The 18,359-nt window shown below is 43.1% G+C and overlaps 2 long non-coding RNA genes across 4 annotated transcripts in view; both read left to right on the forward strand.

Moving 5' to 3' along the window:
* Nucleotides 1–8,767, forward strand: part of LOC128322241 (uncharacterized) — a 106,877-nt gene extending 98,110 nt beyond the window's left edge. For all 3 annotated transcript variants that reach the window (XR_008305618.1, XR_008305620.1, XR_008305619.1), the window contains 2 exons: nt 1,349–1,399; nt 8,420–8,767. This is a non-coding gene — a long non-coding RNA (uncharacterized LOC128322241). The remainder of the gene's footprint in view (nt 1–1,348; nt 1,400–8,419) is intronic.
* Nucleotides 8,768–12,507: 3,740 nt separating this feature from the next.
* LOC128324984 (uncharacterized) lies at nt 12,508–17,897 on the forward strand. The gene is made up of 3 exons (XR_008307203.1): nt 12,508–12,629; nt 13,897–14,007; nt 16,321–17,897. It is a non-coding gene; the product is annotated as an uncharacterized LOC128324984 (long non-coding RNA).
* The last annotated feature ends 462 nt before the right edge of the window (nt 17,898–18,359 follow it).

Here is an 18,359-nt window from a genome sequence, read left to right on the forward strand (position 1 = left end):
GGATGTTGGCCATAGTTGTCATCACCTCCATATGGTACAGAACCTCTATTGTCCTAGTAACCTGAATCTATTATAAAGTCTTGTACCACCTAATGGCACAGTGGGGAAATGACTTGACTAGCAAGCAAGAGGTTGCCAGTTCAAATCCCCGCTGGTATGTTTCCCACTATGGGAAACACCTATATCTGGAAGCAGCGATATAAGAAGATGCTGAAAGGCATCATCTCATACTGTGCAGGAGATGGCAATGGTTAACCCCGCCTGTATTCCACCAAAGACACAGTATTCCACCAAAGACACAGGGCTCCAGGAGTCGACACCAACTCAACGGCACACTTTACTTTACCAGTTCGGTGGTGGGGAGATTCAGTTTAATTCTTGGTTCCAGTTCAGTTTGACTCTTTGCTCAGTTTCTCAGTTCTCAAAACCAGGTTTTATACATTAGATAGCTTTTTATCTTCCAATACTTGATCCAACCCCAAAAGGATTTTGTAGCAGTCACACTTCTGATTTTTAAATGGGAGTTAAATCAGCCTTTTAGAGCCTTTCTGAACACTTTACATGTAGCTCATACAAAAATAAATTCCTTGTATTATAGTCAAGCTTAGGAGCATAACAGCACATTCATAATAAAACCAATGAATTTCAGCTGTACATTTCCTTTTCCTTTTGCCCCCTCCCAATGAATGGTGTTCCAGTAGCAATAAATGAAAACATGTGGCAGTGTGATTTTAAAATGTAATAAGAAAATGCCTCTAAAATTTAGAGGTCGAATTATATTGTTGATATCATGAAGCAAAGTGAAATGTTTAAGAGGAAAGAATGTGTGTTGAAAACAGATATTTTGCAAACTACTTCCAAGAGCAAACATGCCCTCAGGGATACAAGCCAAGATTATAAAGTGAACCCCAGGCAGAATTGGTATTGTTTTTGTGCTTTTTAATATTTTAAAGAATACTTCGCACCATCAATACTACAGCCTCAATGTATTGTGTTTCACTTAAATATATCTACCTTCAAGTAGACTCCACCAAGATAAAAAGGTCCCTTATGACTTTTCAAAACTTTTTATATGCAAGCTTAATAAGAAACCATTATTCTTGCATCAAGGTTGAAAGGTATATATGCAGAACTGAACTGTGACTGAGACTGTGCTCCCTGGTGTAATATTAAGTACTGCAATCATGTTAACAACCAATAAAAAAAGGAAGATCTCCTTACATCTTGGTTCTATAAAATGTTTATGATATCGTTATTGGTTCACTTCTGCAAAAGCAGAGACTGAGCTATTGTTATGCTTCTATAAGGCTGGGCAGCTGACACTGAACAATCTTTTTCATATTCTCAGAGCGGGAGTGATCTGGTGAAGAAAATATGCAGTATTAAATCATTTTAAAAGGTAAGCCAAGAGGTATTACATAGTGTGGAGCCACATCTTGGATCGTATTGACAAATCCCTGTCTTTCCATATTATTTTTCAGCACTGTTTGAGAAAATGTTCATGTACTCATTTGCATTGCTACTTCTTGCTCGTTCACTCTCTTTCACAATGGACTTTGCCCGATAATCCGAAGCTGCCTTACAGTGATTCCGACCACTGGTCCATCTAGCTCAGCAGTGACCTTCTGCCTGCAAAGCATGTAGTACCCTGTGGCTGAGCTTACAGCCCCTCCTGATGTGATGGACATAGACAAAATGCTTGACTTCATCATAGCGTAGTGACATCCTGTTCACTATAGCCCTCTCTGGTCATTATTGCACTTAGGGACTGGGGGAATTGGAGCACGCCAGACAGCCCCAACGCTCCATAACCACACCCCCAGCTCTCTCTACAAAAGTAAACACTGTGACCAGGGAGAGTTTCTCTTCATGATCTGTGCCATTCCAGACAGAGATGGGAGACGAGGCTAAAGACTACGCCAGGGCAGGGCGAGCCAACCAGTTCCACTCCCCCCACACCCAACTGAACAAGACTTGTGCAAGCTCTGATTGGCTGTGATCACCCAAATAACTAATCTAGGAGGCACTGCCCTCATTCTCAATAGACTTTTTTGCCCTGAATGATGCCATCACATAACCAAATCTGTCTTGACTATACACATAAATACCTACCCCCCATGGTTTCCGTGCAGGAAACAATGCTCTGCACAGGGCCTCTCCTGTCTCGAAGGGAGCCTTCTGCCTCCTGTTATTCCCTCCCCCCCAAAAAAATTCCCCAATAGCAATAGCACTTACATTTATATACCGCTCTATAGCCGAAGCTCTCTAAGCGGTTTACAATGATTTTTAGCATATTGCCCCCAACATTCTGGGTACTCATTTTACCAACCTCAGAAGGATGGACGGCTGAGTCAACCTTGAGCCCCTGGTCAGGATTGAACTTGTAACCTTCTGGTTACAGGACGGCAGTTTTACCACTGTGCCACCAGGGGCTCCTTCCCAAGGGAATGCTTTTGTTTTCCATGGGAAAGGTGGAGGAATTGATATGGGATAGCAGTTGAGGTGGAATGTGAACCACATTCTAAATCATGCCCAGCTGAAAGGGGGCTGGATCCAACTCAGAATGGGGCCTGGCCCTTTAATGTTGCATTCACATTATAGACTCTCCTTGCTCAAGTTTCAGTCCTTCCCTAATTGTAATGTCCCTTTTGTTGGTCTTTATCTCATCTAATATCTCTGGTATTTATCTTCCTTGCTGATAAAGAAGGCATCTTCCTTGCCTCCCCTGTGGCTGCCCCAGGGCTTTGGAATATGCTCCCTGTCAAAATAAGAGCTTCTCCATCTCCAATTGCTTTTTTAAAGACCCTCAAGCCACACCTGTTTTCTCAGGCTTTTAATTAACATTAATTGTAAACTGTTTAGTTGTTTTTATACTGTGAAATTGTTTTAATTGTTTTCATTCTGTTTTATATTTGCTGTATTTTGGATTGTGTACACCACCTAGAGATAGATAGGTATATCAGGCAGGCAGTATACAAAGATAGATAGATAGATGGATGGATGGATAGATAGGTAGCAGTACCTCGGCGGCTGCATCGTCCAAAAAAAAGGGGGCGGGGGTTAGCTTCACTCCCTGCTATTCCTGCTCTCTCCCAGCAGGAGGAGTAGCAGTAAGTAGCAGCAGCCTGATTTGTTCTCCTGGATCCCCTGCTCTGGCTGGCCTTTGAATGTACTCAATTTGCCCTGAATATGCTAAATCATTGTAAACCGCTTAGAGAGCTCCGGCTATAGAGTGGTATATAAATGTAAGTGCTATTGCTATTGCTAAGTGCTATTTTGCCAGGATGATGGGATTGCTGTCTGTTGGACTTGTTTTCCCCCAGGAAAGTAAAGCATTGAAATACTCAACCCTTATCTGTTTCTTTGGTTTGTGTGAGAGAGATTAAGCAACCAACCCCCTGCTTAAACCACTGTATTCCTCTTCCTACCCACCCCTACCCCCGTGTGTGTATACACACATGAGAGAACTAAACTCAATTTGTGCGCATGTGTTTCTTCTTTGAGACTATTCTCACGATCGCCCAAAAGTGGGCTAAGGGAGCCTAGCACGCTTTGGGGCAATCAAATGCTGCAACGGGAGCTACACTGCTCCGGGCAGCTAGCCTCCATGAATACCCCTCCTCTTAGATAAGGTCAACACAGCGAGCGCTCCATTCACCTCATCTTTTTGCTCGTGTGTTGCCACAGCGCATGGCAACACGTGAGTCGACCCCCGACTGTAAGCAGCCTCCCGGACTTGGGGGTCTCTCCAGGATGCCCCATGCACTCACATCCTGGAATTCCCAATCCCCGCAGCCCCCTCTGGCTCTGTGATGGAGCCGGCAGTCATGTGGTTGGCCGATCTCAGTCATGTGGTTGGCAGTCATGTGGTTGGCCGATCTTCTGCGGGGAGAGCAGGCTAAGTCCACTCTCCCCACAAACCCCCTTACAGCTCTTCACACTAATTGTGTGAAGAGCCTCTTTATGTTTGTGTGTTTTACATTTTTTTAAAAAAAATCATTTTCAGTTCTAATACAAACTTGTGAGAAAAACCCTCTCCATCCCAACAATATACCTTCTTGTGAGGAAATTAGTCAGTTCAAAACTATTAGAAACTTTAAAAAGAATAAGAGAGAAGAAAAATGCTCTAACAAAATGGATCTGTTTTTGTTTGTGTTCCTGTCTTTTGTTCCTGAAGATACTGTTGGGAATTCTCTCTGGTAAGAGAAATGCTTTTTCATTATAGCAGAGTGCACAGAGGCACAACACAGCGGAATTTGGTTAGGCATGTGTATATGCTGAGAGTAAAATTACTTGGAGCCAGTTCATAGTTTCAAATCAATATAAGGAATGTTTATTAGATAATTTCATTCTAGATAGGAAATTGAGGAGTTAGGATCTCTAATCTAGCTAGCTAGCTGGATGCAGATGGATCCTGCATCTCTGCATACATGGTGCAAGGAGAGAGGAGCTTGCATGTTGCAAGGGAGAAGGAAGGGAAGAGGAAGTGGAAGGAAAGAAGGCCCCGAGATCCCTCAAAGGGATAGTGTCAGAGTCGAAGAGAAGGGATGACCAATGTCTTGACCCTTTAGCCTTCTGACTCACTAGTCTGTCCTCCTATATCATTGTGATGTGAGTTCAGTTCGTCCCTGGGTCCACCTTTTAGCCAATCAAACAGACTCAGTGGGAATCAATTAGAGGTATTTAATTTGCTGCTGCAGCCAGCAAGGTAAATCAATGGGCTATCACTCTGCATTGAAATACAAATTGGTTATAGGTGCATCTTACATTTATACAAACAATCTGAATGATGCTGACACCCCAGACATAGCATACGTGGCAACAAAATGGTGGACTAAGTATCTAGTACGCATGCGAATGATTCATTGTTCATCTGGTGATCACTCCTTATTTGGTTACATCCTGTATTCTAAACTGTCCTGTGAGAACCAAGTTTCTTTAGATACATTTTAGTGGAGAGAGATAATGACGTTGATCATGAGAGGCCTTGATGGCTCTGAGCCGAGCTGGGCTGGGCTGGGGTTACTTTAAGTTAGAATTAGGTTTTCTAAGTAAAATGGAGTTGCTTTGGTTTTCTAAAACACATCAATTGAGACAAGAGACAGTGCATAGTCCTTCACTTCCAACAGATACTAATCTCCTTATAGCTCTAATCTGGTCTCTGTGTGTGGGTTTCTCTCTCTCTCCTCCCCACCCCCATTAAATATATTTCTATGCTTTTTTTAAGCAACAAAGTTCTCAAGATGACTTAAATAGAAAAATATGAGAAAATGCTTCTTTCTCAATGTTTCCCCTTATAATCATTGCTATTTTATTTTGCTTTGTGCTTGTAACAGTAGCCCATATATAAATAACTTACATATTGTCTTTTTAATAAGCTTGTAATGAACTAAAATACCCCAACCTTTTGAAAGTAGCTTCACAAATTGCTAAAATGAACATTAAGCCTCCTCCTCAACCAAAAGTCTATTTTTATACACTTGCATCCAAATAAGGCTTTGCAAATCAGATCACAAGAAACTCATTTTAAAAACTCTTGCCAATGAAATGTTTGGTTGTCTTTAAATTCTAAGAAATTGGGCAACCATATATTACATTCTGCTGTCCTGTTTGAAATTAAATTGGTAGCTTTTCCTTCTGTACTGTATAGTGTGTAGACCCCCTCCCACTACTTTCCCTCCACCAGCACCCTTTGTTTAGGAAGCTAATCGGGGCAGCAGCATACCTCCCTGCCACCACATTGCCCCCGTTGGCCAGATATAGCCAGAAGTCCCCAGCATGCTGGCAAGCGCAGGCGTTTCAGGGACTTCCAGCCATATCCCGGCAACGGAGGTAATGGGGTGACAGAGAGGTACACTGCCACCCCAACTAGCTTTCTAAACAAAGGACGTCGGCAGGGGGGAAGCGGCGAGAGGTGTAAGTGCACCCTCCCCCGTTCTTAAAGCGGCACCCCCACCACCTTCGAACCAGTGGAACTGCCGGTTCTTTGAACCGGTTCCGTGCACATCTCTACTCCAAGTAGGCTCCTAAAGAGGCCAGAGAGGGGGAGAAGAAGTGAGGCTTCTTCTCAGGCCAGTGATGAAGCTCACTGTCTTCCCTTCATAAGTTTGGGCTGCTTTCCCCTGCTAACTGGGCAAAGAGGCACCTTTTACCGTGGTGATTCTCTTTATTTAGCAGGGGGAGAGTAACTGGCCCTATCCACCGCCAGCACAGTACTTCCAGTGACTGTCACTGGTGTGTGTCTTATGTTTCTTTTTAGAATGTGAGCCCTTTGGGGACAGGGATCCATCTTATTTATTTATTATTTCTCTGTGTAAACCACACTGAGCCATTTTTGGAAGGGCAGTATAGAAATCGAATTATTTATTATTATTATTATTATTATTATTATTATTATTTCCCCTCTCACCGCTCCCGCAGCCATTAATCTGCCTGCTGTGGGGGGCAGGCAGGCAAGGTTTCCTCTGGCATGAGAGAGGAAGCCTCGTGTCTTCTCCCCTTCACTTACCTCCCCTTACCCAGCAGGCTCCTAGAGCAGGAAGTGAGGCAAGGGAACCTCTCCTGTCCCTACAACAGTGGGCAGTTTAATGGCCACAGGAGAGGCAAGAAGAGGAAGGAGGTGGCTGCAAAGAGGGCCCACGGAGGCCAGGCAGGGAGGCAGCAGCCTCTCCTGAGCACTGTTCCCTCTAACAGGGATTCCCAGATGTTGTTGACTACAACTCCCAGAATCCCCATGCAAAAGTGATTGCTGCTGGGAATTCTGGGGGTTGTAGTCAACATCATCTGGGAATGCCTGTTAGAGGGAACAGCACTCCTGGGGGCGTGGTGGCCTAGGTTCAAAAGACCATGTGAACCCTGGTGGCTACACCCCTGACTGCCTTCCCTTCTTATTTTAATTTAAACATATTTGATTCCTCTTCATACTCCTTCTAGAGGTTTGCATTCCTTTGATACCAAATTTTTCTTAGTTAGTTAGAAAAGGTTACATAAGTTGTCTCATGCCTCCACCCATTTTATCTTGTCTTTGCAGTGCCCCCAGATATTCATAACATTCAGTTCCCCTCACTGTTAAAGAATTTGCTGAAGCATATTATTTCTTTGAACATATCTTTTATTTGAACATGTCTTTCTTCCTCCATTGTCTTTCTTTACCTCCTTCTCGTCATGTTTCTCTTATGTAGATAGTAAGCAGGGGGACAGTAGGTTCATTTACATGTTATGTCCAACATTCATATAATGAGTGTAGAGTGTACACAGGTACAGATCTGTACACAGGTATACTCATTCACATGTTATACTGGATGCAGGTATAGAAGAAGTACACTTCTTATCTGTACCATGCATTTGAAGGGGCTGTATCCAGGTTCACTTTTAAAATGAACACAGGTACAGTCATTCACACAAACATGTGTATGAGTGTACAGACATCTGTACACTCATACAGCATAGTGTCTGAATTAGGCTATTGTTTTTATTAAATCTATATTTTATATTATTCAGTGCCTTTTTAGGCATATAATAGCAATAGCAATAGCACTTACATTTATATACCGCTTTATAGCCGGAGCTCTCTAAGCGGTTTACAATGATTTAGCATATTGCCCCCAACATTCTGGGTACTCATTTTACCGACCTCGGAAGGATGGAAGGCTGAGTCAACCTTGAGCCCCTGGTCAGGATCGAACTTGTAACCTTCTGGTTACAGGGCGGCAGTTTTACCACTGCGCCACCAGGGGCTCATAAGACATAATATTGTTACGTTATCACACATGCCTTCCCACAACATCCCTTTATCATCACTCTCTACCAATTGTCCCTTGCTTTTATCTTCCCCCATCTCTTTCTTCCCTATCCTTTATCATTTTCATCACCATCACTTTGCAAATCCTCCTAATTATGACCCGATTGCTTTTAGGAACATAGGAAGCTGCCTTATACTGAGTCAGACCATTGGTCCATCTAGCTCAGTATTGTCTACCCAGACTGGTAGCAGCTTCTCATAGGAACATAGGAAGCTGCCATATACTGAGTCAGTCCATTGGTCTATCTAGCTCAGTATTGTCTTCACAGACCGGCAGCAGCTTCTCCAAGTTTGCAGGCAGGAATCTCTCTCAGCCCTGTCTTGGAGAAACCAGGGAGGGAACTTGAAAGCTTCTGCTCTTCCCAGAGCAGCTTCATCCAAGCCCTATCTGGAGATGCCAGGGAAGGAACTTGGAACCTTCTGCATGTAAACATGCAGATGCTTTTTCCAGAGCAGCCCCACCCCGTAAGGGGAATATCTTACAGTGCTCACATGTAGTCTCTCATTCAAATGCAAACCAAGGTGGACCCTGCTTAGCCAAGAGGACAATTCATGCTTGCTTCCACAAGACCAGCTTTCCTCTCCAGATCAGTTCTCCTCTCTGTTCCTTTTCTTCAGTTTGGCTGTTGAAGTGTAATTAAATTCAAGGCCTCTCCTTCCTGAAGAACACACCAGAAGTCACATCTGGCCATATCTAAAACATTTCCTTCTAAATTGGGAGACATGGGAAGTATACCCTGCCACAACTTTCAAGGAAACTAAAGAAGCTCCACAGGTGATTTGGACAATGCAGTAGTAAGTGAGCCAATCTTCCTTATTCAGCTTGGTGACGGAACTATATTGCTTTTAAAAAATGTTCTCTGTTTGTAATTACTCGAAGCAAGAAATGGTAAAAATTTCATTCTATTTTAAGTTTTAATGAAAAATGTAGCTTGCATATTTTAAGCCCTGCAATAAATCATTCTCCCAAAATATGGTTTGCAGGTAAACTACTTTTTTGTTTGCTTGCTTGCAATCTCTTAAAAGTATCTGCGGTTGACAGATTATTAGCATCATACATTATTGTCCAGCTAGCTAGGGGGAATGGCAATGATTTAAAAAGAAAAGAAAAGAAATAGAACATGTCCCAGAATAGAAAAATAAACCCATAACAGCTTTCTAAACATTCATCAAAGGACATTAGTCATAAATCTTAATCAACTCACTGTCACTTTCTACTGAGTGGGGATTCAGGTTCTGTTTTGCCATTTGTAGCATCTAGCATGAAAGCATGCAGCAAATGGGAGAAGAGGAAATTGCATTGTTGGACTTCCAGCTAAAGCCTGTGCTTCAGGACCATGCCAGTTCACGTAATGATGCCACTCACTGGCCACAATCCTGCAGTATGCATACATTAAATTTAGATACTTAAAAAAAAATTAAAACACCATTCTTTTTAGGAGTTCTCAAAAGACCTGGGCATTTTCAGATTACGAGATTTGCATGGGTTAAAGTGTTGCAAAGTGCAACAGGATTAGGCAGCAGCTTGAAAACCCAAGCACAGCATTCTTCAATGTGTTTCTCAATGCATCGTGACAGGGTTGTGGCTCCTCATATTGCCCACCACTGCAGTTGGTTTTCTGGGCAGGCTCTCATTCACTGCCCCCCCCCCTCCATTTCGGGCCAATAAGGTCGTAGAGGGGGATGACGTGATGAGGTTTGTTTAATTTTCTCTAGGCCCTTTTGTGCAAAACTGCCACTAGGGGGAGCACCACGGCACAAACTACAATCCCTTGGTTGCCTCTATATTAAAGAAATAGAAAGGGGATCGTGCAGTTGCAAAACAACCCAATCAAAATAAATAAATAAATAAAATCATGTACAGAGAGGGGCTTTAGATATTAACAAATCCTTGAACTGTGGAATAAGCCCTCCACACCACATGGCATTGAGAAAAGTTTGCAGGCTTGCTGGTAAATGATTCAGAAAAAAACTGGGGGAACACGGGTAATAGATGCAAAAACAATATCACCAAACCCATGAACAAAGACAAAGGCAATGAATACAGAGGCACACCACAGGTTGAAGCCAAATTACACATATAATAACAAATTCCCACAGGCACCCATATTATAACAGCAAATGAATACAGTGATAAGGGCTACAACAAGCCCCACACGATAAAAAAATGACGACAGTCACTGGAATCACTTGGTCATTGATAACGAAGTAAGTAGTGCTGCTGTGCCGGAAATCAATCCTCAAAAATGCAAAGTGCTGCACTCTGCACAAAAAGCTTGACCTGAGAGGCTAGGCACAGAAATCTTGAGAGTAGGAACTGGAATCTTTCTTGACAGACTTCCTAGATTGTGGTCTGTTTCGCAAGTGTCTTCATCAGAAGTATAACAGTCTGTGCATCAATAATCATAACAATCAAGCCCCAATCATACAAAATGCATAGTGAAAACATGTAATGAATGCAAACAAACCAGCCTTAAATCAGGAAAAGCCTTGTCACTAAAAGCAGCATCTCACCACCATGCCTGCTCAGACATGCTATGCTCCTTAATAGATGGTTCTTAAACTTGGAGTTAAATACTCTCCCCAACCATCAATCAATTATATAATGAGTGGGAATATTGGACCAGCTGTGCTGATCTTAATTTCCCTTTCTTTGTGATTTATTTATTTAAAGGAAACAGGAGAAATCACAATTAACATTTAACCCATTGGGTATATGTGTATTGAACTTGTGGATGAAAAAAGATTCTTTTTGAAGGAGGATCCTCTGCTTATCTTGTTTGTCAAAGGGCCTTGGTGTAAATTTAAACAGCATGAAAAACTTAAAATCATCGGGTGAGTGAGATTTCTCAATGAAATGTGGCACTAATGGGGCATCTAATATTCTGTTCTTAAGCCTAGATCTGTGTTCAAGAACACGGGTCTTAACAGGTCTCATAGTGCTCCCAATATACCACAGATTACATGGACACACTATGACATAAATAATCCTTTTTGTCTTACCGTTAGCAAAAAAGTTTAAGCAAACATGTTTCTTCAAACCCGGGTCCCAATATTCAGTAGTGGGAAGGCTGAACACACAAGCTGTGCAACTCCCACAGGGGTGGAAACCTTGTGCAGCCATACTCACTTTTGGTCTTACTGTAAAGTCTGAGCGAGTCAAAAAATTTCTTAGACTCTTGGTTTTTCTAAAGGCCACCATGGGGTTTTTTTTTACAGCCAGGTATATCCGAAACCAGGTGCCAATGTCTACAGATAATCTTCTTGATCTGGTAGGATAATGGAGTGTAGTCTATGGACCAGGTCAAATGGTCCAGCTGTTTATTGGGGGCAGAAGGCAAAAGGAAGCAACAGTGGAAGAAGAGGTGTCACTGCCACACCATGCAAAAGCTGGGCTGGAAAGCTGGGTGGGCCAGCAAGGGAGAGCCGGGAGCAGCCCGCCGGGAGTGGGGCAGGGCCCTGTCTTTTTGCACACACACACACACCCGCCACCAAGGTGTCAGCGCTGGGGCCGTATGTTACCAGCTGAGCTTATTCTGCCCACTCCCAGAAGCCTCCCTGGTTGCAAATGCATCTCCAGGCTTGGAGATTGCATTTTGGTTATGCTCAGGTGCTGCACCGCCAAGTGAGCTCCCAATCTATGGGGACAGGTTGCTTAGTTGGCAGTGAACTGGTCACCCCCAGATTTGGCTATGAGCACCACAAATGGGAAAGGGGATTAGATTCACACTCCCTCTTTCTATGTCAGCTAAGCAGAGTCCAGAACTAGCTACTGCGAGTGTCTGGCAGTCAAGGTCATTTTGGCCTTGGAATGAAATCTAAACTCCCCTCTTCCTCTTGCAAGAGAGAGAACACCTGATGCTAACAAAGCAATTAGGCCAGGAAGGGAAAGCCAATAAAGACAAGTGCAGCAGCCGTACCATCGACATGTAATATTCAAAGACTCTGGGGACCTGCTGTGCACTGCTAGCTTTCTTGTTTTGTTTTTGCTGCTGTTCTGCTGGCTGGCTCTTTCCTCACCCTCTTCCCACACCAGGCAGCTGCCAGCGGCTGGTGTGTCGGGGCAGGGTTTCCCCGACCAATCTGCCCAACCCGCTGCCGCCGCTCTTCTGGCCCCTTCATGGTGAGCAAGCTGAAAAGATGGGGGGCGGGAATTAAAAGATTTTTTAAAAAAATTCATGAAGTGAAAGGGGCTCTAGGAGCTGTAGAAAACATCAACAAATCGCCACACTGTGATTTCAGCCGTCCACACAACACTATATTGCAATGCACAAACAACCGGGCAAGCCTCCTAAAATGGAAAAATACAGCTACTTTCCTGCAACACATTTATAATGTTATAGGGCTACAACGCATCAATAAAAATTGAATCAAGGCATTGGAAATATGAACGGCACCCTGCTGACAGCGCAGTAACCGCAATGTTGAAACATGGACAATACGGAAGGGCACTTGTGGCAGACACGTTGCGAACCTGTTGCAACAAGTAATCTGGAAAACGCCCTGGAGTTACAAGCATACTACTATGGCCGTCAAATAAGAAGACGACTATTCTTCTAGGTTTCAGTGGCGGAGGAGGTGGGGGCAAGTGAGCTGCAGCTGTGTCTTTCTCGCTCTCTTGTCCCACCCTCCCCCCACTGCATTTCTCTCTCTCCCTTTCAGCCTGATCCCCTGACTGTAACTGGAGTTGTGTGGGCCGGTCATTCATTGGGTGGCTCCATCTACAGCTGGAATAAGGTGAAAAGAGGCCAAGAGAGAGAGATGCAGCTGAGGCAAGACAGGAAGCAAGAAGGAGAGAAAGATGTAGCTGAGGCAGTGGTGCACCTAGGTAATTTTGGAGTCTGGATCTGAAGGACTTCGGAGCACACACACCCCCTCACCGCCATGAGGTCCCCACCGCCATGAGCCCCCCTCAAAAAAATCTGGCAATTAGCCACCAGGAGGACACAGTTTGGATTCGTGGAGTTCTGGAAACTGCCTGAGGCTGGAGGGGCGCAACCTGCCTGGGGGGTACTTTGTCTGCATGCCATTACAAGGGATTACTTGGGGCTCCTGAGCTTATTTCAGGGGGTGGAGCCGAAATCAGACCGGGGTGGGTGGGATGAGGGGAGTGCTCAGGGAGGGAGGGGGTGTCCATTTGGAATGAGCCAACAGGCCATATCTGCTATGAGCTTGGAATGCATGGGGGCATGGGGGCTGGAACTGGACAGGGGGGCAGTCAACAGTAAGAGGTGGGAGAGGAGTGCTGAGCAATGGGGGGGCTGTGTGGATGGCAGCCCGAACTCATGGAAGAGCTGTGTGCCCCGCCAATGTAGACAGGTTCCATGACCTGTGTGTACGGACAGGCGTGTACCGAGATGGCGCAGGGCGGGGTGAGTGGAGCGGACAGCAATGGTAGGAGGGCCTGGTCAGCAACTGTGCGTGGAGGCAGCTGCTGGCTGCTCCCTGCACCCGCACACAGGCAATCTTTCCCACAGGCGCAGGGCAGCCGCAGGGCAGGCGTGGGGTGGGGACAGGCCTCTGGCGAGGCCCCCTAAATCATTTGAAACCCCCTCCCCGAGACAGGAGTCCATGGACCAGATCCCCAAGGTCCCTGAGTAAGATCACCTCTGAGCTGAGGCCCTTTTGCATTCTCTGATCCTGCCCTCCACCCCAGCCAGCACTGGCCGCCACTGCTAGGTTTGTGCAGAGCTAATAATTCCCTTCCTATATTGTTATTCATAGGCAGTCTTCAGACATAATGACACCGATGTTTAAGAATCACTGCCAAGTTGCACTAGCTGAGAATATGCCCCTTTAAGCAATATGGGGCACTGAACATTTCTATGGCAACTTATCTGAATCATATCCAAAACATTACCACTCATTGTCTTTCATGACTTTGGGAAGACAATTTCATTTGAGGATTATTAATCAAAAGTAAGGATTTCTTAACTACAGCCTGCCAAAGAATCATATGCCTTAAAATTAATAATTACAATATGAACTAAATTACCAAGGACATTATTAATACTAACTCAGCTACTTTCTATCCAGTAGGTTATAAAAATTGTCTTTAAATGATAACCCAGTCAAAATTATTTGATTATTTGCAGCCTTCTCTGGCACAGAATCAAGAAACATGAAGTATATCAACATAGTTTTAGCACAGAGGGTGAAACAATGGCAACAGGGCAGGGCGGAGTGAAGGTACAGTCTTTTCAAAGGTTAGTATCCAACATCATGAGCCCTTTTAGCTAACCACAGACTAAGAGCATATCTAGATCTTGGATTTGAAATGGTTGAAATCATTTCCCTCTCTCTCAAGGGCACTGGGATTCTCAGATGGAGGTGGGTGGGACCACAATCCTTAATGGAGAATTGTCAGAGCCCTCACTGAACTACAGTTCCCACATTTATTTGGGGAAAGCCATGACGGTTAAACTTGTATAAAATTAATGGAGGTCTGAAGTGCAGGTTTACTGCAAGAGACCTCAAGCTCAGTTCTTGACCTGTGACTAGGAGTGTAGCCAACACCTGTATTGCTCCACATGTTGGGTCAGTTCAAACGATACCATCCACTAGCCCTACCAACCACATACCGTAATTCTAAACACTGATCTGCATAGCCCTCCCACTCCAATAGTGCACCATTCCACTTTGCAAACTCACAGGGCCAGTTCAACTCCCCGGCACCTGAAACAATGTCTCCAGGCCATCACTCTCCAGCCTTCCACCCCTACCTCAGCACTTTCCCTCCCTTACTCTTCAGTGGTATGCAGAGCACACTGCTCTGTCCCCTCAACTCCAGTGGGCCTTGGTTTCCTCCTCCCACCACAGCAAAGCCTCCTTTCCTCCCCAACCCACTGCAGCCTGGCTGTGATCTCTTTCTTAACTTCCTTAGCAGTACATTAGCACCAACACCACTGCTATCACTCTCATCTTCTTCCACTCTTGCCTATGGCATTTTCAAAAGCCAGGCGGGAAGTGAGCAAAAGCAAGTGAGGAGGAGAAAGAGTACTGTACTCTCCTCTCCCCTGCCACACTTCCTTTCTCTTCCTTCTCTGGCTTTTGAAAATGCCACAGCTAAGAGTGGAGGAGGATGGTGGGATTTTCCCGTACACCTTGTCTCAGTTTTTTAAGTCTGTTTGTAGAAGGCACCCTTATTGACACACCGCCGATATTTCACTCTGTATATGCAACTAATGCCAAAAAATATAAATTTCTTAAAGCTGTTTTTAAGAAAATACAGCCATCTGACATAAAAGACTAGACCACAGGAGGAGATTTCAACACTTATGTGGATCCTAATATGATAAAACTATTGATGTAATGAAGCACAACCAAGCCTGGCCTACAACTCCAATATCACAACTTTTAGAAAAATACAAGTGTTACATGGAGATGAATTCATCCAATCAATAGGGAATATACATACTGCTTGGCGAGGCACAGAGTTTATTCTAGAATATATTATATCTGTATTACTGATTCATTGCAACACCATTTGCAAAATGCTCTGATAGGGTAGAATATGGTCTGACCACAGTTGGACCTCGTGTACAATGCAATTTGGAGAAATTAAAAGAAAAAAACGTGTTCATGGAAACTGGATATCTCTTTATTGAATAATACATTCATTGTAGAGAAACTGGAAGAAAAGATGAATTAATATTTAAGTTTGGCTCCAATTTGTAACACCTTTGAGAGCTTTATAAATAGGTTCACTACAGCTAAGTATATTTTAGGAACATAGGAACATAGGAAACTGCCATATACTGAGTCAGACCATTGGTCTATCTAGCTCAGTATTGTCTTCACAGACTGGCAGTGGCTTCTCCAAGGTTGCAGGCAGGAATCTCTCTCAGCCCTATCTTGGAGAAGCCAGGGAGGGAACTTGAAACCTTATGCTCTTCCCAGAGCGGTTTCATCCCCTGAGGAGAATAATATCTTGCAGTGCTCACACATCAAGTCTCCCATTCAGATGCAACCAGGGCATACCCTGCTTAGCTATGGGGACAAGTCATGCTTGCTACCACAAGACCAGCTCTCCTCTAAGATTTTCAATCATAACATTCTAAAACACTGAAGAGCGTTCACACTGGTGCACTATCACATGCTTCCCTCTAAGCTACTTGTAGGAAGATTTCAGAATATCCTCTATGATGAGAGTATTTGTCCTTGCAGTCCAGGTATGTTGGAGACATTGATTCATATACTTTTGTAATACTCCTTTTATCATGATATTCATTTTATATTTATTACACCTATTATTATCAGATACCTTGGTAGATCAGATGAGTTTTATTTTTCCCTGTTATTATCTGATTGGGATTCTCATAAAACTGGCAAAATTGCCACATTGCTGGCTGCTGCCACTAATACCTGATGTAATATGATTTAATTGAGTATCTTAACTGAGCATCTTAGTCCATGTACTGTTTTTATATGATTGTTTGTTACTTCTATATTAGGTTTTTTCTGGTCTGTTGACTGAAATAAAGTGTGATTGATGAATGCATATTTTGATTTCAATCTAGAATGTAGCATGAATGGAGCCCTCAAGGCTCCATACTCTCTCCAATGCTTTTTAACATCTACATGAAACTGCTGGGAGAGATCATCAGGAGATTTGGAGCCGAGGGTTACCAGTATGCTGATGACACCCAGATCTACGTCTCCATGTCAACTTCCTCAGGAACTGGCATATCCTCCCTAAATACCTGCCGGAAGCAGTAATGGGCTGGATGAGGGAGAATAAACTGAAGCTGAATCCAGATAAGACGGAGGTGCTTATTGTGTGGGGTCAGAACTCCGGAGATGACTTTGACCTACCTGTTCTAGATGGGTTCACACTCCCTCAAAAGGAACAGGTTCGCAGTCTGGGAGTACTTCTGGATCCACACCTCTCCCTGGTTTCTCTGGTTGAGCTGGTGGCCAGGGGTGCTTTCTATCAGCTCCGGCTGATACGCCACCTACGCCCGTTTCTCGAGATCAATGACCTCAAAACAGTGGTTCATCTGTTGGTAACCTCCAGACTTGACTTCTGTAATGCACTCTACGTGGGGCTGCCTTTGTACGTAGTCTGGAAACTTCAGTTGGTTCAGAATGCGGCAGCCAGGTTGGTCTCTGGATCATCTTGGAGAGACCACATTACTCTTCTATTGATGGAGCTACACTGTCTGCCAATAGGTTTCCGGGTTTTTTATAATTTCTGTTTTAATTGTTAATTGATTTTAATTGTGTTGTTTTAATGTAAACTGCCCTGAGCCTTTTGGAAGGGCGGTATAAAATCTTAATAAGAAAGAAAGAAAGAAAGAAAGAAAGAAAGAAAGAAGGAAAGAAAGAAAGAAAGAAAGAAAATATACAAGTAGTATGAGATTCTTTTAAAGCAACATTGAGAGGAGAATATTTTAGTCAAGCAGAAAGGACACAAAAAATCAGGAACCCGGAAAGAGAAAAATATTAAAAGAATTTAGAGACTTAGAACATCAACATAAACAGACAGGAAATGCTTTTTTCTTTTTACACAACAAACTTCAAAAAGCTAGATCAAAACTGAACCTTTTAGACAAGCCTAAAATCCAAAAACAATTACTCTATATTTGGCATAATTCTTATGAGAAAGGAGCTCGGGCTACTAAATCCCTAGCAAAGCATTTGACGAATAAACATTAATCTAAAACTGTTAAATTACTCATCCCCAAAAGCATAAATGCTTTACCAATCATATATATATATATATATATATATATATATATGAATTTACCACATATTACCAAAACCTATACTCTTCAGAACTACTGCATAATAACAAAATAAATGACTTGATACAAAATTAGCTCCAGCAGCAGAGACCCCCAATTTACACAGAAATCTGGAAGCACCTATTCTAGATAAAGAAATAGACATAATCATCAATTCTACAATGACAGACAAGTCCCCTGGACCCAATGGATTCTCAATAGACTATAATAGAAAATGTAAATTTCATCTCCTCAATCTATTAACTCCCCTATTTAATAATATTTTGGAAACTGGCCTTGTCCCTCAGTCCTGGATGGAAATGTACATAGCGTAATTCTCAAACCCAAGAGAGATAACACCAAACCAGAATCCTATAAATATAATTAATTAATTAAAATAAAATAAAATATTATTTCTTGTTTACACAGTCAGACAGGTGTTATTGACTGGTTTGTTTTATCCAGAAATCAAGTCCTTCCCAAGGACCTGGGATAGTTAAATTTTATTATCAATATTGTTATTATTACAGATATTATCACAAAATATAGGCTGTTCTCAGTAAAGTTGCTTTTTGTAATCGGCTGATGGTGATTTCTGTGGCCCCTATGGTGTTGAGGTGCTCTTCAAGTTGTTTTGGAATTGCACCAAGTTGTTTTGGAATCCCAGTAGCCAATTACTACTGGGATTATTTTGGTCTTCTTATGCCACAGCCTTTCAATTTCAATTTGTAGATCTTTGTATTTTTTTAAAAAAAAATTCCCTCCCCCTTCAATTCTGCTATCACCTGGTATTGCTATGTTGATTATTTTGACTTGTTTTTCTTTCTTCTAGA

Source organism: Hemicordylus capensis, chromosome 4 (assembly GCF_027244095.1).
Source record: "Hemicordylus capensis ecotype Gifberg chromosome 4, rHemCap1.1.pri, whole genome shotgun sequence".
Taxonomy (NCBI): Eukaryota; Metazoa; Chordata; class Lepidosauria; order Squamata; family Cordylidae; genus Hemicordylus; species Hemicordylus capensis.